General features: G+C 44.5%; 1 long non-coding RNA gene across 1 annotated transcript in view; it reads left to right on the forward strand.

The window, feature by feature from the left end:
* Positions 1–13429, forward strand: part of LOC146833638 (uncharacterized) — a 90948-nt gene extending 77519 nt beyond the window's left edge. The window contains exons 2-3 of the long non-coding RNA XR_014960260.1: positions 10022–10363; positions 12446–13429. This is a non-coding gene — a long non-coding RNA (uncharacterized LOC146833638). The remainder of the gene's footprint in view (positions 1–10021; positions 10364–12445) is intronic.
* Positions 13430–23929: the final 10500 nt, after the last annotated feature.

The raw sequence follows: 23929 nt of genomic DNA on the forward strand, positions 1-23929 counted from the left end.
ATCCGAGGTGACCCTGGCCACATAAACATTTCACTGCACCTTATCCCTTATACTGAATTGCTCATCCTTGGATCATGTGGCAATACCTTATATAGGGGTTCCAACAACGCAAGATTACAGAATTATGTTAACTCATGACCTTACATACAGATAAAAAAAAAATTATAAACAATAATACCAGTCTAGATAAGCAGGTAATCTTGCATATTAGTCTTCATTATCCGTGTCGTCCCTAGCCATTCTAGACGTTTCTTGTCGCTCCAGTTGTTTTATAAACTGCATAGCGTCTTTAGCGGTTGTGTAGATCCTGGGCTTACTACCATGTTGTATTTTGAGTCTCGCCAGGTACAGCATGGCGCATTGTCCTTTGATCGCTTGTAGTTTTTCTTGATGTGCTGGAATTCCCGCCGAGCCTGTTGCAACGCTGTCGTGAAATCCGGGAATAGTGCGATCTCCATCCCCTGGTACTTGGTAGCGCCCAATTCCCTTGCAAGGTGGAGCACCATGTCTCTGTCGCAATAATTGAGAAGTTTGGCAAATATCGGGCATGGGCTGCCCCCGGGACAGGGCGCGGAGCAAGGGAGCGATGTGCCCTCTTCACAACCAGCATGTTAGAAAAATGTTCTGCACCCAGCATAGTTTTGAGCATGTCTTCTACATAGAGCTCCATTTTACCCATGTTGGTGGACTCAGGTACCCCTGTAATACGTAGGTTATTACGCCGGGACCTGGCTTCCAGGTCCTTGTTCTTAGCCTGTATCACCGCTAGTAGCTTACCCATCTGTGTACAGAACTCTGTGATATTCTCTACTTTGTCTTCTGTGTTGGATATGCGTTGCTCCCCCTCTGTTATATGCACTCCATGCTTGTCCAGTTTTGCAGTCATAGTATCCATGCGGAAATTGAGATTGTCAATTTTGCTATCAATTGTATGTAGGCTCTGCTGCAAGGCCAGCATCATGCGTTCCAGTTTGTTGCTACTGCCGGCCTCTATATCCGTCTCAGTATCCGATGCGGCCTGCGTTCGTGATGTTTTAAGGCATTTGGATTCAAACGAAAGTTTGGACTGCAGCTTTTTATAAGGCTTGCCCATCTTCCTGTCTGCCACTCAACGCCGAGTGCCGCGTCACTCCCACTGGGTTGCAGGACTGGGACGCCCAACACGATCTCCGCGTCCATGCAGCAGCCAAAGGCTGGGCCGGTGATCTACAGTACTGTCGCCACTTGTTGGGATAGGAGTAACCCTCCACACCTCAGCCAAGCAGGTATAATGCAATTCTCCCAGAGTCACCACATTGATGTTAGTCCCTGTCATTCAGACCAAGGGACGTGTGAGCAGCTGTTCACTCTGCACTTTCTACGATATTAATTCAAGGCTAAATACTAAATAAGACTAATGGATTGCTAGGTCACAGATGCAATGTGCACACCCCTCGTTTTGTCCACCACCAAAAACGATGATTTCTCAGGTCGCTCTCCTGCTCCGTTATGACGTTGAGTGTGCAAGCTATTCCCAGATTTCTGACCCCGGACTCCAGCCGATCAGTTGATCTGCATCTTGCCTTCTCCACCGCGATAGCAGCATCGGAACTCACTCAGCGCCAGTGTCAATGAGAGTCTCCAAAATGACGGGCGCGATTCAAATGCCGAGGATCAAGGCCTCAGTTAAGCCGGCCAGCGGACATCTCCATCAGCAGTCAACATTGTCGACAGTAACGGCCCCGCAGTACCCAAACCATGTAATTTGCAGCAATTGCTCAGCATGGATATCGGGATGCTCCGCTCCGACCTCCCGGGCAGCGTGAGCGCTCAGCCAGCCGATAGTGAAGGCGCGCTGCTTCCCAAAAGCTCTACTACGGGAATCAGTTGTCCGATCTCCGCCTCTGCGCTTCACGCGCTGGGCCGGACCGCTGTCCCGGCTCTACAGTCGCTGGTCCTTGCTGGGAGTCTGTACGGCGGTCTAAGCTCAGCCGCGCCCAGTCCCCCAGCTCCCCGTACCTTTCAGCCTCTTCGTGTAGCACCGCCGATCAATAGCTATCGTACCTGCGGGTGCAGTCGGCCCGTCAGCAAAATTCGCAAAAAAAGAATGATCAACAAACATTGTTTATTAAGTTATATGTTTTGAAGACTTTGGTTCTTTAAACTGTTTATCATGTAATTCAGATTTTGGTGTTCTATAGCAACAGCCGGTTGGATATAGTGCGCAGAGGTCAAGTCGAAATACTTGATATATCTCTAACCAGCTGACCTGCCATTGAGTCTTCGCCTGACAAGCTCCCAAGAAGCAGAAAGGATTAAAACCACCACAAGATCCTCCCCCCCCCCTCTGATGGAAGAGAGAAGAAGATGATGTCTGTCCCTCTGTGACCCCAAGTGACTCATCCCTATTTTCATTTTGCTATGTTTTTAATGGACAAACCATCCTGACATCCTATATTACTTTAATAAAACCCTGTATCACAGTACTCCAGAGTCCTTCTTTGCTTCTCCATCACGCTACACGTGGTGTCAGAAGTGGGATCTGGTTATGCCACCATTATGGAGAATCTGATACAGCAGTTGATACGCGGCCAGGAGAAGCTGGAGTGGGCTGTGGAGAAGCAAATGTCCTCTGCCCAGGCTGACAGAGAGATGTGGAAAGATACCATGAGAAATCAGCCAGAAAATATGCAAAAGGTGGAAGATGACCAGTTACACCTGTCCGCTCACTTGCAAACCAGGGCTGGGACAGGCCCCAACGTGTCCCTTCAGAAATCCCAACCCGGTGAAGACCCGATGCATTCCTACTAAACTTTGAGAGGGCAGCCAGAGCGTCAGGGTGGCCCGAAGCTATCAGGTGGCCAATGCTAACAGGGACACTCCATACCACGAGATTAAGGGCATCATTCTCGACCATTTAGGGCTTGATGCGGAGGCCCACAGGGTGCGCTTCAGGATAGAACAGGGAACACCCATGGACAACACCAAAACCCTGTTCTTCAAACTGAAAACTGCAGCAGATTAATGGTTGAAGCCCCAAACCAGCACCAAAGAGGAGATCATGTCTCTGATTTATCTGGAACAATTTGTGGAAGCCTTACCCTTTCCCATCCAATGATGGCTTAAACAGCATACACATCGGGCTGTCGAACAGGCTGTAGAAATGGCCACGTCTTTTTACAGGGCCCAATCCCGTTCCTTATCCTGGGATTCCGAAAAAAACACACAACCATCAGGAACCCCTGTAAAAATTGAAAAAAAAATCCCGAGACCCGGCTCAGAACCCACGAAGTCCCATCCCTACCACCCGAGCCAGTTTCTGCCAAGGGCCCTCAGTGTTTCGAGTGTGGTGAATGGGGCCATATTGCCAGGACATGTCCCCGCAAAAGAACACAGGACGAGCCTATGGATATAAGCTGTATACCCTGTTCTAGTCTCGATACTGAAGAAATGGAACCCAGCTTTTATGTGAGTGTACTGGTGGAGGGCACAACCGTGAGAGCTTTGTTGGATTCAGGCTGTTGCCAGTATGTTATATTGCAGTCTCTGATCGTTCCCTTAACCATCCCAATTAAAGACACAGTGCCTATCAGATGTGTTCATGGAGACATCCTTGTTCATCCCTTGGTCCAGTTCCCTATTTCTCTACCCGATAGACAGGTCCCACAAGCCAGACTAGGGGTATTACCATTGCTCCCTGAACAAATGATTTTAGGGCAGGAGAATCCAGCTTTCTTGACCTTGTTGCGGGACAAAGTACAAGTCGTGAAACCCCAGGGCCCAGTTCGCCTGACTCTGCTCACCCAAGCCCCCTGGCTCTCAGACAGGAGTTTTAGATATAGCCAACAGCATGACCCTACCCTTCAGGCCGCATGGGGCTATGCCCGACAGACTGAAAACACACAAAACCCTACATACCCTTTTTTTGTATTAAAAATGAACTCCTATACAGAGTTGGGAACCCTGGGGATCCCCCACAACTAGTAGTTCCCCAGGCTTTCCGTGAACAGATCTTGTTCTATGCACACTCACATCTATTGGCAGGACACAGAGGGGCCCACAAGACTACACAAATGTTGCTGCAACACGTCTATTGGCCTGGGATCTTCTCACACGTCACTAAGTTTTGCCATGAGTGTGAGGTGTGACAAAAGAAACACCCTATAATCCCCCAGCTGTCCCCTTACAGCCACTTCCTGTTGTTGGTCAACCGTTCGAAAGGGTGGGCATGGACCTCATAGGGCCCTTGCCCTGAACCAAGCAAGGTAACCTTTATGCCTTAGTCTTTGTGGATTATGCCACACGGTATCTCAAGGCTTTCCCCTTGCGTGCCACCACCACCCTAAACATCAGTAATAAACTACTAGAACTGTTCTCTCAAGTTGGTTTCCCCCGTGAAATCCTCACGGACCAAGGGACCCCCTTTGTTTCAAAGTTAATGACCCAGATTTGCAAATCCCTGGATATATCACACATCAAAACCTGTTTACCACCCACAAACAGACGGCTTATGTGAGCGCTACAACGCCACCCTCAAGCTAACCTTAAAAAAGCTGTTATGTGTGGAAGGCAAAGAATGGGATATGCTCCTCCCTCTGGCCATATATGTTATCAGAAGCCAAACCCAAACCAGTCTGGGGTGCTCCCCTTTCAAGCTCCTTTATGGCCGAGAACCCCGTAGCCTACTAGAAATAACAAAAGAAGTATGGGAACAAGAGAGAGAAGCGGAAACAAGATCTTTCCTTGAATACACCTGAAGCCTACATACCAGGTTACATAAGCTCTGGGAATTTGCAGACGCCAATTTAGAGCAAGCACAAAGGAAGCAACAGGTCCTGTATGATAAGGGAAAGAAGTGGAGGCAACTAAAAGTAGGCGAGTGGGTCCTAGTTCTTTTGCCTTCTGCCCTGACAAAGGTGAAATCAGAATGGCAAGGCCCTTTTAAGATTGTAGAGAAGGTGGGGTTAACCTCATCGCATCCAGATCACACCCCGCCGTACACAACTCTACCATATCAACCTTCTAAAAAAATGGTTAGGTCCCCTCCCCAAAGACCTACACACCGTTTTCCTTGCCAGACTCCCCTTCTACCCTAAAACAGTTAGCGGTCAACCCTGAGCTCACACCAGTGCAGGAAAAATCCCTAATGGAAGCCCTTCATCCTTTTGCTTCCCTGTTTTCCGATCTACCCGGGCGAACCACTATGGCAGAACATTCTATTGACACCCAGCCAGAAAAAAAGATAAAACAAAAGCCCTATCGTATCCCTGCCGACCGGAGGGAGGCGATAAAACAGGAAGTTGAAAACATGCTCGCTCTGGGTATAATAAAACCCTCCCAAAGTGATTGGTCCTCCCCAATTGCGTTGGTACCTAAACCGGATGGTTCCGTCCAGTTTTGTATTGACTTTAGGGTGGTGAGCGCAATGTCCAAATGTGACTCCTATCCACTCCCGCGTGTAGATGAATTGATCGAGAGGCTAGGCGAGGCCCAGTACATTACGACACTCGACCTTACGAAAGGATATTGGCAGGTGCCCCTTAAACCACAGGACCAAGAAGAGACAGCCTTTTCTACCCCCACTGGTTTATATGAGTTTACAGTGTTGCCCTTTGGCCTCCACAGAGCACCTGCCACATTCCAAAGGCTTATGAATAGGCTTTCCTGTTTTCAGTTTCTATTTTTGGTAAATTCTGGTGGTGTTTTTTCAGTGTTTTCCAGTGATTTCAATACCTCAAAAAAACAGTGCTTTTCAGTGGTTACTAATTTTCGCGCCATAAAAAACAACTGAAACGGTGTTTTACCGGTGTTTATGGGACGCTTTGCTTTTATTATTGTTTGCTTTCTTAATTGGTGCATGGAATATAGACAGTCTATGTACAGTGTATATGAGGTTAAAATACATTTTTACAAGTCGAATTTATTGTAGTACACCATACAATATTTCTTCAGTCAATCTTTGGTCATTCGCACTCTCTCTTTCCTACCCATGTACACTTTTTTTTGGGAAAAGGCCCTCTCGACATTGGCACTTGAGACTGGCAACGCCAAAACAGACAGTACACAATTTGCCAACTCTGGCCACTGACGTAGCTTTCCATGCCAATACTGGTGCACCTCAAGGTTGACATTGTCTGGGCCAGGTTCTGAAACATATGAGTTGAACTGGGCGCATATGCCCTCAGAGGTGTTAAAGCGGTCAAAAATGAAGCTGTACTTCGCAAAGTTTGGCGAAAATTCCCCTTTACGGAAGGGATCTAACACTTGCGTAGAGTACCAAAGTGAGGCTTCATTGGCTTCAAACGCCATGGTTGGTGAAGGGACATTTCTATGCATCATAGCTACCCATTTCTCATGCATTCAGGGAGTTGCAACTGGGGGACACTTGTCTCCATATTTACAATATAAACACTGGAGATTAGTATCTCCACACTAACTTCAGTCTCTTGCATTGTCAATCCCAACACCGGGCACTGCCGCCTTAAAACATTATTTCACAATGTGGTCTCCAAGCAACACGCTCTAATGCTGATGCAACATTGGGGGTATAAGACCACAAACCCATTACAAATTATTTCACAAAAGGAGATGCTGCACTCCCAGGGACTTTTGCAAAATCCATTTATTCGATCAACAGTCTTGAAGCTAAAACCCTACGATGTGTGTCGACCGCTGCCATCTTCAAGTAAGTGGGGTTTATAGTAGGGGTGGGCGGAATTTGCGGAATTAACCTTCGCAAATTATCGCGAGAATGTTTAAAATTATCGCAAACAAGCAGAAATATCGCGAAGATGCGGAAGTTTTTTTCCGGCATGTTCGCGCGATTTTCTGCATGGTTGCGGGTCGCCAACTTACCCATGTGGCTGCTTGCGGGCGCGGCCATCTTGTTTTGAGTTGTTCTCGCGGTGCATGATCGCGAGAAGAAAGACGTGATCGCGCGACGCATGACGTCACTGCGGGCGCGAACTGTCGCGAGACAGCGCAAATGGCTAAAAACAATACAACATCTCATGGAGAACGCGACCGGATCAAGAAAACTTGTCGGCGAACGCAGGGATTCAGGTAAGGCGATCGCGCGCGCGCGAGAATGTATCATTTTACAGCGCGAGCAAGAAACAAATTATCGCCAAGCTGCGGAAACCGGAATTTTTGACATTTTCGCGCTCTCCGCGGAACGCAAAAATGTCAAATTATCGCAAATTCCGCGAACGGAACGGAAATTTTGCCCAGGCCTAGTTTATAGTAAGATCAACTTTCATGCTAATAACTTTTAACAGGCATTATTGGAAATGTGTCTTTATAGTTCCAGCACAGTGCTGAGCTATTTTAAACCTTTTCAGTTGTTTCCTTTATAGTAAAATCCTATGACCATTGCACTTTTCTTTGCTGTTCCAATCTGAAAAGATGAGCTGCTGGCCCCTTGACCATTTCTCCCAAAGCAATAATAGACCACATCAATGTCTTTGGTGCAAGGGACTGGTGCCCTCCATATTGCTCGTCAGATAAGGGTGAAGTTGCACTAGGCATATTTAGGGAATTACGACCGCGGAACACTGACTCATACATGCCAACATTTCAGAAGAGCAAAGAGGGAGATTTTTTAGAAAAAATCGGGAGAATGAGGCCTTGAATCGGGTTACTGTCATGTATGGGCTTTGGAAGTGTGCTGCTGCAGCATCGGACATTTGAAACGCAAATGCACGTTTTTTTCTTCATGGAGCGCAATGGCAGGCAGAGAGAGGGTGATGCAAGTATTGTAAACTGGCCTGGCAGGTTGCTGACAGTGCATACACCCCCGGGCACGCACACAGCTGCCCCTGAGTACTTCACAGGTCTTTTAAAGACCATTCGCTTGTTAACGAGGCTTTGTTGGTTTTTCACCCCTTCTAGAGCCCCCGCTTCGCCACTCTGACTATTGCTGGAAGAATTAACACGTTACACTTTATGTTATTACAACAAAAATAACCACAAAACTCACGAACACTAATGCTATGGACGCTCAAGAAATCGAGATAGTGTGGACCATCATGCCTGCAATTATCTTAATTGTCATCGCCCTCCCCGCCTTACGAATTTTATACTTAATAGATGAAATTAGCGACCCACACCTAACAGTCAAAGCAATTGGACATCAATGATACTGAAGCTACGAGTTTACAAACTATGAAGATTTAATATTTGACTCCTACATACTACCAACCCAAGAGCTCACTCCAGGACAATTCCGTCTTCTAGAGGTCGATAACCGAATAGTGGTTCCAATAGAGTCCCCGATTCGAATGCTTATCTCCGCAGAAGACGTGCTTCACTCCTGAGCAGTTCCATCCATGGGGGTAAAAACAGACGCCATCCCAGGACGACTCAATCAAACAACCTTTATTGCATCCCGCCCAGGGGTATTCTACGGGCAATGCTCAGAAATCTAGTATTAACATGCTGACTCCTCCCATTAATAACGCTAGCCAGCCAAAATCACTTAAAAAACAGCCCGCTGCCCCGACAACGGACTTATTTAATCATATTCACCCTCCTGCAAGCCTCCCTAATCATTGCCTTCTCTTCAACAGAGCTCACCCTATTTTACATCGCCTTCGAAGCTACCCTAATCCCAACACTGATTATCATCACACGCTGAGGGAATCAGACCGAACGATTAAATGCCGGCACGTACTTTCTATTTTATACTCTAGCAGGCTCTTTACCTCTATTAGTCGCACTCCTCACCATTCAAAACTCGGCATTATTTGAATTACTATAATCCTATCTCCACTAACAAAAGAAATATCATACCCGTTTATAATTCTAGCCTTATGAGGCGTAGTGCTAACGAGCCTAATCTGCATACGACAAACAGACCTTAAATCACTAATTGCATATTCATCTGTGGGGCCAGACAAAGTCCGGACAGCATTGGGGCTTTGCATCTAACGCTTTGGCTCCATCAAGTGGCCAAGTGGTGCAACAGCAAGGAAAATCAGTGACACTCGGTTTAAACCGAGTGCGCTGATTTTCAGCCGGTAGTGTACTGTCAGTTAGATTCGGTTTAAACCGAATTCCGGACAGCCTACTTATGAACAAGGTCTTATCGTCTCACCAGGCATAGTCCTCTGCCTACCTCGACGACATCATCATCTACAGCCCTACCTGGGAACTACATCTTCAACACTGTTGTGAGGTCCTACAGGCCCTGCAGTCTGCCGGGTTGCACATAAATGAAAAGAAGTCAAAGGCAGGCTTCCAAAAAGTCAAGTATCTGGGGTACATCCTGGGGAACGGGCTCATAGAGCCACAAGAAGAAAAAGTTAAAGTCATCATCCAAGCCCCTTTTCCCACCACCAAGAAAGAGGTCAGGGCATTTTTGGGGCTTCTTGGTTACTATAGGAGGTTCATTCCCCAATGCTCCGAGCTGGCCACTCCCTTTACAAACCTGTTACAAAAGGGAGTCAATATGAAGGACCTAACATATCCACCTCCCGAGGCACTGAGGACTTTTCTTCCACTAAAGGAAGCCATCACTTCCAGTCCCGTTTTGCGATCCCCTGATTTTTCTAGGCCTTTTTTGCTCCATGCAGATGCCTTGGAACATGGGGTCGAGGTGGTATTGTCACAGCTTTCCCCTGACGGGATCGAACACCCTATCCTATTTATAAGTTGTAAGCATTTCCCACAGGAGCAACAACATCCAATAAACGAGAAGGAATGTCTTGCACTGAAATGGGCTATAGACAAATTAAGGGCTCCCACTTCATCCTTTACACAGACCATGCCCCACTTCTCTGGATGAGCCGTAATAAGGGGTACAACCCAAGGATTCTGCGTTGGTTTCTTTCCCTACAACCCTTCTCCTTTGAAGTCCGCCACCGCAAAGGCTCTGACAACGGGAACGCAGACTCCCTTTCTAGTGTTCCACTGTTCCCCGATTGTGAACAGACTGGGGTAGGGGTGTGTGACGAACATCTGCCCTCTTCCCCCCTGTCCCCGGATACTACTACAGAAAGCTACCCCCCCTTACCTGACCCCGTGTCCTCTCCTCTGTTCACAGAATGTGACGCCAAGGACTATCCCTGGAATCGCGCCTGAAGAGTCTTTTTCGGATCCCGTGACTTGGTCAGGTGACCTAGTCATGCACAAAGCGGAAGACGGAGCGTTGTGCGAGCGTTCAGACGGAGGAACCCAATCGTGGAAGGAGCCATGGAGACTACAAGAGAGTGCCCAGACCTTTTTCATTGGCCCGGGACTCCTGGAACCGGAGGGAGAGATTCCGGAGAGGAGACAAAGTCGCTTCAAGAACACCGGACGTACAGACGACCTCGAACGGGAGCCGGACCCTCCCCGGTACCGCTCTGAGACCAGCCACGTCCCTGGAGGGGCGTGGCTTCACAAGGTACTGGGAAGGCTAGAAACTGTGTGGGGAAGGGGGACTAGAGCCGAAAAGGACTGGGCGGGTGGTGGTAGCTGAGAGTCCTGTCCCACTCGCGCTGCGATTTTCATGTTTCTGCGCTGTAGCTCTTACGCGCTGCTTCCCCAGACCTTAGCACTGAGATCGGCATTTAGAGCACACTGGTGATGGCAATTGGTGGCATCTCCCTTCACTCCCTGAACACTAGCACACGAGAATAGGAGACGAAACCATTACTTACGGGGCATATTTCTTTCTTTAATGGGTAACCGGCTGACCTGCCATTGAGTCTTCGCCTGACAAGCTCCAGAGAAGCAGAAAGAATTAAAACCACCACAAGAGCCCCCCCCCCCCGACGGAAGAGAGAAGAAGACGGTGTCTGTCCCTCTGTGACCCCAAGAGACTCATCCCTATTTTCATTTTGCTATGTTTTGAATGGACAAACAATCCTGACATCCTATATTATTTTAATAGAACCCCGTATCACAGTAGTCCAGAGTCCTTATTTGCTTCTCCATCACGCTACATGGTCACATAATCGGCTCCAGTAGAATAGAACATGGTATGGTTGAGAGGTCCTTGGATAGTGGTGGTGGTACATAGACAGAACATATTATAATGGGTTGGCCCTCAAAAGTACCAGTCACCATGACTTATCTTTTCCTATTGTCCATCCCAGTATGAGACAACAACACTGGTAGGTTCTTACACATCAGAATTGCCCCCCCCCCCACACCCCCTCCTCCCAGGAGCCCCATCAGAACCCAGAGTTGGCAGCAGGAATAAATCCATATCTACTTAAACAAGGGCAGTGCTCTCCTATGAGGTGCGTCTCTTGCAAGAAGAATATGTCTGCTGTATATTATTTAGCCGTGCTCAATACTGCCCCGCTTTCAAATATGTTGAAGAGGCTGTTTATGTTCCACGAAATGCAGCTGATTATATCTATTGGTCGCCTTTGAGAGAAATTATCCTCCATGTGTCTCTGGGTGATTAAAGTCTGTCTGCACTCTAGATTTTTACTTCCCTATATTGGGGCTGTGTCTTATCTGTATACCATTAAAAAAAAAATCCCACACTCCCATACTTCCAATTATGTAGCATCTGTTGTACCTTATGACCAAAGGTCAGCCAGCTTACTCAGGAACCAAGGAGAGATTAACCCCCTCCCCACCTTCTTCCTTGCCCGCCCCAAACAACCGACTAAAACCTATTGATCTATACTATGGTAAATTGTGTTACTTAAAATATTGTAATCTATTTGTCTCCTCTGGCAGTTGACTGGGGGTTCTCTTTTCTATTGCTCTGTCTACATCACCATGGATATCTATTGTTAAATCAATTATATTGTCACCCAGGGCTTTGAGTGGGATGAAAAAACTGTGGGGGGGGGTTTCTCAGAGGGGCGCGGCCAATGTAATTAAGGGTGTGGCTTAAAACCACATAAGCTAAAAATCTGTGCTTAGCATAGTGTGTTCCCGACTACATACCTCCCAACTTAAACAAAGATTTCACCGTGTGAAGAGTGTTGGGCCTTGGAGGGGTGGGGCCTCGTGCCGAGAAGTACCTAAGGGGCACTTTTGCCCCTGCCCCGACCTCAGCTCCCTCCTCCAAAAAAACCCCCAAAATACTTGCTGAGGCTGTCGCCGACTGCCTGGGGTGTTTTTGATGGAGCAGAGTACAGAAGATTTTGTGTGTACCCCGTTCAGACCAATCACCCCCCATAACAAAGTAATATATTAATTTTGTTTGCTGTGTATTAACCAAACACACACATTACATGTGGGAAATGCTCTGCATTAACAGGTTTGATTAGCATATTAATTAATGGTGTAAAATGCACGTTTAATCTATTTTGTGCATTTAAATAGTGTAATAGTGCATGTCTATGTTGTAGTGTACATTGTGCATTGCATGCTGCTTTTGCTTCATTTAAATGGCTTGCAGAGTGATGCTTTTCCGCTAGGTAACAGTTTTTAGGGGATAAATATTAGCCCTGGTGTGTGGGGGGACAGAAAACACTTATTTTCTGTGTATTCACATTTTCTTTGTGTGTGTTTATCGTAGTTTGGCTGGTGGCCAGTTTCAAGATGGCTTCGTTTTTCCCGGTTCTGCGCAGTAGAGAATGCTTGCATCATCTGGCTGGAGGAACCTCGTGCATGCACTGTGCTCCACTGAACTTTGCAACTCCGGCTGACTACGTTCGAGGCCATGCGGTAGTGGCTGAGAGCCAGAATGATAGCACGAGAACAGCTGAATGCCTGCCAAAGAGAAACAGTTGAATGCCTGCCAAAGAATGACCACGTGGAAACAGCTGAATCCCTGACACTGAACAGTTGAATCCCTGCCAATGAACCTTTGAATGCCTGCTATTGAACTGTGGACAGTCGAATTTGTATCTATCAGCTTGTCAAACATAAAGTTATTCACGGACATCCTGGGAGCGGAGAACTACATTGTTATTAATGGACATCCTGGGAGCTGAGAAATACATTGTTATGAACAGACATCCTGAGAGCTGAAAACTGCATTGTCATGACCAATCAGAGCAAGGGAAACGACAAGAGTTGAAACATTTGAGGGTAGAGAGCCAGCAAACACAGTATAAATATAAATATCAGACCAAAATTGGGGTTTAGTATCAGAGAAGGCGGAGGAGAAAAAGCTGCTTTGGAGAGATGCTGGGAGCTTGGAATTATGCCAGACTGTGCACTGATGACCCTTGTAGGTTTGAGATCATTGCGGGACACTAGCCTGGGTGAGAGAAGTCGTCGGGGAGGTCAAGGGTTTATTAAGTAAGTTGGGGTTTTAGTGCTGGGTAGGAAGGTTTTAGTGAAGGAAATCTTTAGAATTAAATGCATGTTTTTAACTATGGTTCACTGATCCTTCATTTTGGAACCCTCTGTCAGTTACATGACCATGGATTGATTTTTAACCATTTTGAGAATAATGAAATGAATGCAAACCTACATTTTCTCTTTCTGATTTTATTAAACAGTTTCTTGATTTATGTCCTGAAAAAATGACAATGCTCAAGTGAAAATTAATAGTGAGAGAATAAATGATAATTTCCTTTATGCAAATTAATTACATAAAATCTTTTAAATGATTTCAGGTGTTCGTGATTCTTTTAGAGTCAATTAATTATGCAATTCAATATATTGTTTTAGTGAGGTTAAGCTGGTCTTGACAATCACCATCAACCAATCCAACTAATTGGTCCATCGACCAAGTGGGTGGAGTGCCTTGATGTTAAATGCTAGGATTCTACAGATGCAGATGTACATAATGTATTTAATGTAAATATTTTCCTATAGGTAATAAGGTACCCCCCCACATGTCCAGCGCTTGAATTTCTCATCCCTCCTGTGTGTGCAGACTCATGAAAGGTGACGTGTGGGAGTTGGTGTTATGGGCCCCACCAATGAATGCGTGTATGAATGAGTGTGCGTGACGGCGGGTCTGCAGCGCAGGGAGGATATTGGTGTTGGAGTTGGTCTCGCGCTGAAACAGTTTTTCTGGTAGCAAGACAATGGTTTTTATTGTTTTGGTTTGGTGATTATTGCTTGTAAATAGCTTATTGATTATTGGTTATTGATATTGGTTTATGTACTAACACTCTATGGGGAGTCGTGTTGAGTTGTATGTTGTTTGCACGGCTTCTGGGATGTAGGAAGTCTGTAACGGTTCCGTAGTAGAGCAGAGGTAAGCACTGTTCTCGGGAAAGGCGGAATTGTTGTTATCCTGTAGGTACACAGGAGAAAACGTGTGACGATTGAAGTTGCACGACACATTGTCTGGGTTCAATTCGGTGACATCGCCGTGTGTTGCCATTAGAGACATTTTCTGTGTGAGAGAAGTGTGTATGATAGCTAAGGTTACCTGTGAAATTCTGGTCTTAGGTACCAGGGATCCAACTGGAATTCCGATAACGCTTATCACAGGAAAGGTAATAGGTACTCTCTGAGCTTGTTAGAAGGACAAAGCAGAGGTAAGCGCTGCTTTGTTAACGTATGTCATAATTCTGTAGTAGGACAGACTGTTCGCTGTTCTCGGGAAAGACAGGATTCTGTGTGAATGTACTACCTTTGCTTGTATGAAAGTGCGTGAATGTAAAGGCATTTGGGTTAATTGTGAAACTCTAGTTTTATTTCTCAGGAGCATTGGGTCTCCAACTATGTGTCTTAATTCTGGAGAAACGGTTAGCTAATGCTTGTTAGAAGGGTGAAGTAGAGGGATGTGCTACTTTATCAACGGAAGTAACGATTCCATAGTAGGGCAGAGGTAAGCGCTGCTATCGGGAAAGACGGAATTCTCGTGAGAAAGGTCTATTGCTATTCCTTGGTTAGCGAAGCGGACAATGGAGACGTTTTTATGTTGTTACTAACAGAATTGTAGAAATTGAAACAAAAACTTATCGAGTGGTTTTGTGAAGGAGGACTAGACAGGAGCAGGAGCTGCTGCAGCGGCTGCTGACGTCAGAACGACCGCGCTGGGATTGGACAGTCGGTCAGAAACGTAAAATGCCTCAGATTGGTGCGTTAGTGTGCGCCGCGCTAGGAGTGGAGAAATAGTGTGATGTAGACGCTCCGGATTGGTGCGTTAGTGAGAGTCGCGCTGGGATAGGTGGATGCAGAAGTGATGTAGAGCTTTCTGATTTGTTTATGAGTCAGTTTCCACAGTGGTTTTGGTTGGAAATGAAACAGCACAGAGGAAGCTGATTGGTAGAGATTTTGTGTTGCACTGACGTTTCTAGCTGAACGCGAAAACAAAAGTTAAGCGAAAATTTATTATATTGGTAAAGAGAAGAAGAAAGTTTCGCTGTTTGGAAAGGTATAAAGATTGTTTGTGAAAGACAAGCCTGCAGTAAAGCAGGAGTGGAGACTTTTCTCTCCCCCGGGAACGCATATATTTCACATGCTAACGAAGTATGGCTATCACACCTGCTTGTGGGTAGAGAATTGGGTGCGATATACAAAAGGAGATGGTGCGCTTGCATTTCCTCCAGAAGGTTCTTTTAACATAAAAGAAGCTTGAGCCTAAACCTAGACCTATGCAATTTGAAGCATTCATGGATTGGGAAGATGCAGTGTATGAGAAAGAACACCACAGATCAGGAAGAGGTTATGATTTTGGTTTGGATAAATATCAGAATGAGAATATTGAGGACAGAATATGTACATGGCAACAGGTGGATGTACCAAATGATTTGTTTGCTGTCAGGAGTATGGGAGGATCTACAGGAGGTGAAAAGAAAGAGGAAAAGAAGAATGTTCAAATTTCAGGCTGTAGGTACAGTTATACTAAAGATGAGTTGCTGGATGACATTCTGGGTAACAGACCACCTCCATATCAAGGGGAGCTTGCGACAGTGGTGCCAAAGGCACCGCCAGCAGAGACTACAAAAGTTTTCCAAACTGTTCCAGTCCCCATAGGGAATAGTGCAATAAATAGACAGGAATCTGTTCAAATTAATAGTATAGTAACAAAGCCAGAACTCCTTCCAATGAGCAGTACGATTATTTGGCAAGAAACACAAGTGATAAATAGGTCAAATCATGAAGAAGAAGAAAATGAGTAAGCAGTCAGGACTAGAAAAGTGTCTGAAAAATTTAAAGAACTGCCTATGAATATGGAAGCTTTAACAGTCCCAATGAATATAGATTCTGAAATTTCTGTTTGCAAAAGTGAGGAGAAAAAGGTAAAGCACCAGATGCAGGAGAAGGGAGTTAATGATGACAAGCCTCAAATAAATAATGATTCAGGGGATGAAATAATGGATGCATTGTTAACTGAGTGTCCGCCACTTTATGTGGTTCCCATTAAAAATACTGAAAATAGTGCACCAGTAAGTACTACAGTGGCTACTGCTTCTGTTGAACAGAGAGAAATGCAGAATGAGAGAAATGTGCAGACATTTCAGATTGACCCACTACCTGTTGATTCAGCACTGACAGTGATACCTCCAGGTGTTACTGCTTTAAATGTGACTGATTCAGTGCAAAAACTACCAGCTGCAGATGCACGGACAGTGCCTAGACAAATTATGACTATCCAAATCAATATGGTCCCTACTCAAAAGAGTCAAACAGCTGTAGAAGGAGTAAATATGTCAGGGTTTACTTTGGAATCTCAGAATTCACAGATTATTGAACAGAAACTACCCCAGACAGTCCAAGCATTGAAAGATGGGGGAGAAATTGTGTTTACAGCACTCACAGCCCAGGATAAAATAAATATACTTGGAGATGGGATTTTTCAAACATGGTTTGAGGAAGCAGTGGTAATTAAAAAGATAGAAAGCATGGGGGAACAAATTAACCCAGAGCCCGAAAAAGAGAAACAGCTTACTGGCACATGCATCAACAAAGACTTTTGCGATTCCTTAATTGCGATTTTTAAGGAATCGCAATTAAGGAATTTCAAAAGCCTATGCATGTAGGAATCGCTATAAAAATAGCGATTCCTACAAATTCCTTAATTGCGACTCGCAAATTGCGAGTCGCAATTAAGGAATGCCGTCCCATTCATTCCTATGGGCCTCCAGGCCCATAGGAATGAATTGGAGATTGCATGAGCAAATTGCGAGTACCAGTAGGTACTCGCAAATTGCTCATGCAATTTAAAGGGTGCAAGGGTGTCAAAATGACACCCTATTGCACCCCTGAAATTGATCTGTGCACATATGTTGCACACACACATGCTCTAAGGGCTTGTGTGTGCACAACATGAAACTTTGAAAAATGCACAAAAGTGCATTTTTCAAAGTTTTTGCAAATTACCATGAAGTTCAACTTCATGGTAATTTGCTCCCCCTATTAGCGAAATCGCTAATTTTTTAACTTTAATGCATTGCATTTAAGGAATCTCAATTTGGGATTCCTTAAGTGCAAGCGCAATTTAAGGAATCGCTATTTAGAGATTCCTTAAATTGCGATTTTTGCATTTGGGATGATGCATCCCAAATGCAAAAATACCGGTCGCAAAGGGGCAGATTCTGCTAATCTGCCCGTTTGCGACCAGTTTTCTCGTTGATGCATGTGGCCCTATGTGTTTTAAATTCAACATTTGAGCTTGAGGAAATTAACAGTCCTTGCTATTTAAATAATGAAAATATGAACCAGTGTCAGGAAAAATAATTAATTTCCCTGAGTAAGGAGACAAATACATGTGCAGTAACTACACATAGTAGATTGAATGATTTGGCTCAAAAATATGAAATTAATGTTTCAGGAAGTTTTCCATTTCAGAAAAGTTTCAGCGTACATATGGATGATGAAGCAAATAAGACCATGAGTTCTTCAGGAATACAATTGCACGTTGCAGAAACTAAATATATTTTTTAATGCAATGGGTTTGAGAAATTAGGAGACAAGTGCACAAGAAAACATGAGAAGAAAAAGAAACCACCAGACCTAGCTGGGAAACTGGATAAGAAAAAGAAACCACCAGATTTAGTTAAGGAAAATAATAAGCAGAATGAGGGAGAAGCTTGTGCTTGCCTATTGAGAAAAAGTAGGGATGTTGAGAAATGGAGAAGCAGGTGGAGAAAGAAGAAGAAACGAATAGTTGATAGGGGATCATTAGCATGTCCTGATGCTCACAGATGTGAAACTGACTATATTACCAGAGGGAATTGATTTGCAGATGAATTGGCAAATTATTGCACAAAACAGAACTGTTCTTTGAATCAGGCATGGGCGAAGGAGGACACTTTTTCCCAATATTTCATGCTTACTAACACAGTAGAAACATGGAAAAAAGTGAGGCAGTTGCAGGATCAGGCAAGCGATGAGGAAAAGAAAACATGGGTAAAAGAAGGTTGCACACAAAAAGAAGAGGATGATGTTTGGGTTTACCAAGATGAAAGAGCTGTTATGCCCGACAGTATGTTTGCCCATTTTGCACGCATGTATCATGGACAGGCACACACAGATAGGGAAACTCATTTCACCAACGAAGTTATCAGTCTGATCTGTGAAATACTGAGGACTAAACAGAAACTGCATTGTGCTTATTGTCCAGAAGCTTCTGGAGTTGGTGAGCAGGTGAATGGCACAATGAAAGTCAAATTAGCAAATATGTGTGATTCCACTGACTTGAAATGGCCGAATGTTTTGCCCCTAGTTCCAATCAGCATGAGAAGTACACCTGACAGAAGGACAGGTTTAAATCCCTACAAGATACTAGTGGGACGAGCAATGAGAGAAGCATATGTACCTGATCAACAAGATAGGCCACTGAGAAATAGACTGCAGATTTTGGATACAAGTTCACAATCAGGTGCTGAGCAACCAGAAGCTGTTAACAGAAGAGAAGCAGACTGTGAAACTGGTGATACTAGAATAACAGACTCTGTGAGTGTACAGCAAGGTGTAAGACTCAATGATTTTTCACATGACAACGATTTAGATGGTACTGCCGAACTAGGACAGAAAAAAAGTCAAGAGCAGAGGCAAGTACATGAAAAAGAGAGAACAGAAGACTCAGAAATCATACAGTTCAAGATAAGGGAAAGTGAAATACAAGCAGATACAGAGACTGAAAGCAAGGGAGAAGAAGGTTCAGAAATCCTGAGAGTTATCTTGTCTGACATTAGAGAAGAAACGGATGATCAGGAAATTCTGAACAAAGACTATGAACCTATGGAGAAGGATGATTCACACATGTGGTCCAACGGAGTAAAGAGACTCAAGTAGAAGATAGTGAGAAAAGGAACAACAGCTCTTGAAGATCAGAGCTCTGAAATGACAAACAAGTTAGAACAGGAGAAATTGAACAGGCCACCTGAGTGGACTTACATAGTCCTCCAAAACATAGAAGAAGTAGATTTAAGAAAGGAAAGGGACAGTGACAATGACAGTGAGCAGGACAAAGAAAACGACTTGAGGCCACCCTAACAGTGTTACAGAAAACACTTTTGGGTTTTAGCACACAAGACGAAGACGATTTTTCATGAACCATTTCCAAGTGGTTAAAATAAAAGAAGGGGCAAAGGACAGAAAGTCATTCAAGTGTGAAAACACACTTTGTACATACGGTACATATTTAGTAGATTTCATGTATAGGTTAACTTAGATACCATAGCGGATATGGACAGTCCTAAAAATAGATATAACATTTTTGCTTTGGGTGTAGGATGTGTTTATGTTGTACCATTTTACTAATGGTGCTGTTAACAATGTACCAATAGTTGCACAAGTAGATAGAACTGCACTTCACAAGGCTAAGTAAGTTTTAGATTTAGAACTAAAAATAATACTTTTGTCGAGAACAGGAGAAATGAGAAAGAAATATGCTGAGCTAACAAAATTATTAAGAAGAAGTGTCTGATCGAATAAAATTTAGTGGGATGAATGGGTGGTTTGGGATTTGGTGATGATGAAATCATCAAAGGGGGGATTGATGGAGCAGAGTACAGAAGATTTTGTGTGTACCCCGTTCAGACCAATCACCCCCCATAACAAAGTAATATATTAATTTTGTTTGCTGTGTATTAACCAAACACACACATTACATGTGGGAAATGCTCTGCATTAACAGGTTTGATTAACATATTAATTAATGGTGTAAAACGCATGTTTAATCTATTTTGTGCTTTTAAATAGTGTAATAGTGCATGTCTATGTTGTAGTGTACATTGTGCATTGCATGCTGCTTTTGCTTCATTTAAATGGCTTGCAGAGTGATGCTTTTCCGCTAGGTAACAGTTTTTAGGGGATAAATATTAGCCCTGGTGGGTAGGGGGACAGAAAACACTTATTTTCTGTGTATTCACATTTTCTTTGTGTGTTTATCGTAGTTTGGCTGGTGGCCAGTTTCAAGATGACTTCGTTTTTCCCGGTTCTGCGCAGTAGAGAATGCTTGCATCATCTGGCTGGAGGAACCTCGTGCATGCACTGTGCTCCACTGAACTTTGCAACTCCAGCTGACTATGTTCGAGGCCATGCGGTAGTGGCTGAGCGCCAGAATGATAGCACGAGAACAGCTGAATGCCTGCCAAAGAGAAAGATTCGAATGCCTGCCAAAGAATGACCACGTGGAAACAGCTGAATCCCTGACACTGAACAGTTGAATCCCTGCCAATGAACCTTTGAATGCCTGCTATTGAACTGTGAACAGTCAAATTTTTATCTATCAGCTTGTCAAACATAAAGTTATTCACGGACATCCTGGGAGCGGAGAACTACATTGTTATTAATGGACATCCTGGGAGCTGAGAAATACATTGTTATGAACGGACATCCTGAGAGCTGAAAACTTCATTGTCATGACCAATCAGAGCAAGGGAAACGACAAGAGTTGAAACATTTGAGGGTAGAGAGCCAGCAAACACAGTATAAATATCAGACCAAAATTGGGGTTTAGTATCAGAGATGGCGGAGGAGAAAAAGCTGCTTTGGAGAGATGCTGGGAGCTTGGAATTATGCCAGACTGTGCACTGATGACCCCTGTAGGTTCGAGATCGTTGCAGGACACTAGCCTGGGTGAGAGAAGTCGTCGAGGAGGTCAAGGGTTTATTAAGTAAGTTGGGGTTTTAGTGCTGGGTAGGAAGGTTTTAGTGTAGGAAATCTTTAGAATTAAATGCATGTTTTTAACTATGGTTCACTGATCCTTCATTTTGGAACCCTCTGTCAGTTACATGACCAAGGATTGATTTTTAACCATTTTGAGAATAATGAAATTAATGCAAACCTACATTTTCTCTTCATGATTTTATTAAACAGTTTCTTGATTTATGTCCTGAATAAATGGCAATGCTCAAGTGAAAATTAATAGTGAGAGAATAAATGATAATTTCCTTTATGCAAATTTATTACATAAAATCTTTTAAATGATTTCAGGTGTTCGTGATTCTTTTAGAGTCAATTAATTATGTAATTCAATATATTGTTGTAGTGAGGTTAAGCTGGTCTTGACAATCACCATCAACCAATCCAACTAATTGGTCCAATGACCAAGTGGGTGGAGTGCCTTGATGTTAAAGCTAGGATTCTACAGATGCAGATGTACATGATGTATTTAATGTAAATATTTTCCTATAGGTAAAGGTACCCCCTCCACATGTCCAGCGCTTGAATTTCTCATCCCTCCTATGTGTGCAGACTCGTGAATGGTGACATGTGTGAGTTGGTGTTATGGGCCCCACCAATGAATGCGTGTATGAATGAGTGTGCGTGACGGCGGGTCTGCGGCACAGGGAGGATATTGGTGTTGGAGTTGGTCTCGCGCTGCAACATTTTCACACTCCTTAATGGACGTTGGCACTTCAACGCCTCCAAAAAAGAGCTAAAAATCCAGTTTACAGTGGTTTTCAGCTCGTTTTCTCTGCCACCGTGAGGTATCGGCTCCTCACAGGGTGACTGTGTGAAGGGAGCCTATATCGTGTGTCACACGGTGGCACCACGTGAGTTGACAGGTCTGCAACTGGTATTTTGCTGCTCCTGTCATTGCATCCAGATATACGATACAACAAGTAACATTCCACCTACACCAAGCCAGGACTATTGGCTTTGTCAATGATTGTTAGTTGCATGAAATAAATAGGCAACAACTATGGCTTTGTTGTATATAATATTAAAAATGCTTCCGTTCTAAAATGATGAGACTCTGAAAGAACGAAAACGAGTCTCTATGAAGTTACATCAAATGCTTTCAGCAGTGATCTGCTGGAGAAGTAAGATTCTTTTTTCACCCTGAGGGTGAGGGTAAAAATCAAGTGCCCGATAGAGACCCATCTCAGCACCTGCTTTTTAGGACTGCTGGTGCTGAGCACCGGCAGGACCCGGGCCACTTAAAGCCCTGTTCTCACCTCAGTTTCTGCTATTCTGGTTACTGCAGTACTGTCATCTGTGTTGGGCTGTGCATCACAGGACAGGTCCCCTCTCCTCCATGGACTCACCGGCTGGCTCCAGTCCAGCCGTGGTCCGTGCAGGTAAGAGCGGTGTGGTGGTGGAGCAGGGTTGCTTGGGCATTCAACAGACGACCACGGGTGAAAATTAAATCATTCGTCTGTTGAAATCCTCACCACCTGGCTCTGCTCTTACCTGCATGGGCCGCGGAAGCTCCAGCTTCCCTACCAGTCATCCCGGCAGGATGGAGCTCCCCAGGCACACTGGTTGACGGCATGCGCTCTGCCAAGGCCCGGTCTTTTCTGCATCTGGCCTTGCGTCTGCTCTGGTGTTTAGGCCGCCTGACCAGATAGCATTGACTGCCGCTTGCAAATACTCCGCTTGGCATGGTTTGGCTATCTTGTCATCCTTTGTTAATATTTGCAGGATTTAGAGCCGTTAATGCCTCTAATTAAACACATCCGCCATCATGGCTATTTAACCATGACCCCCAATCTCGGACACTCTTGACTCAGCTTCAAAGGCATGATATCAGAATATTGTGACCAAAAGATCGTCCGACAGATTTATTGTACCATTCACAAAATATTGCCCCATTAGGGATACAAATATAAAATATATCACCAGCGGGACAATATTTTTTAAGTGATGTTTAAGAGATCATATTTTCAGCAGAAAATATTTTTGCTAAATGTGTTCTGAAATACAGTTGCTTTCAAACGATTATTTACTGGAGATAGGTACTGGACCGCCGGTGAGTTGGAACCAAGTAGAATGACAATGCACTATGCTCTGAGGGCTGCACAGAATCTCCAATCATTTGCACCTATTGCCACATTTTAAAAAACATCAACTATGAAAACCAATGCTCTGATCTGATTAGTGTTTCGCAGAAAGTAGACCCTTTCTTAAAAAGACCATGGGGCATATTAACAAGGACAAGCAATAATTATCGCTAAACGCGCTTAGCGTGTTTTCATTATCGCCGTCTATCGCTGGAATACATCGCCGTGTTAGCGGCGTACCAGCAATGCTTAGCTCACAGGCGATGTAAAATCCTGCGATAGACGGCGATAACTGGCAATAACGTTGGAAATGCAGCGATAATTGTACATCGCTACTGAACACCTTGCTAATAGGCAAGTGTGCACTTAATCATTCAATCCACCTCCCATGCAACTGATGGTTAAGTCAAGAATAAAGCAGGTGTTAAAATCCTGCGATAACTCCGCTTAGCTGGACTTTTTTGATCGCGTCGCGGGTCCGGGGCTGCATTGTAAATGGTGAGTAGTTGTGTCTGCGACTGTTTCCATGTAGGTTTAGGGAGGAACGCCCACTTTGCATGTCATTAGCGATATATATCGCTGAAATGGAAAGTGGAGAAGAGACGGCTGCTAACTCAAGGAAACACGCGTTAGCGTGTCCTTGATAATAGAGCGATATTTAAATTCCCGCTTTTCGGCCGAAAACAGCCGCTAAAGCGGCGAAATTGGGCTTGATAATATGCCCCCATATTGGTTGTGGGTCTGGACGGAGAAAGCTAATAGTGTCTATAGCTGACCCTTTACTGGTGAATTTCTTATAAATAAATGCATGCCGAGCTTTGAAGTTTACTTTGCAGCTGCCAAATTTCTCCAACGACCTGACGGAGTAAGGGCCGTCTATATGCCCACCCATCCAATCAGGATGGGCGGACATA

The sequence above is a fragment of the Triturus cristatus genome, chromosome 4_2, assembly GCF_964204655.1.
Source record: "Triturus cristatus chromosome 4_2, aTriCri1.1, whole genome shotgun sequence".
Taxonomy (NCBI): Eukaryota; Metazoa; Chordata; class Amphibia; order Caudata; family Salamandridae; genus Triturus; species Triturus cristatus.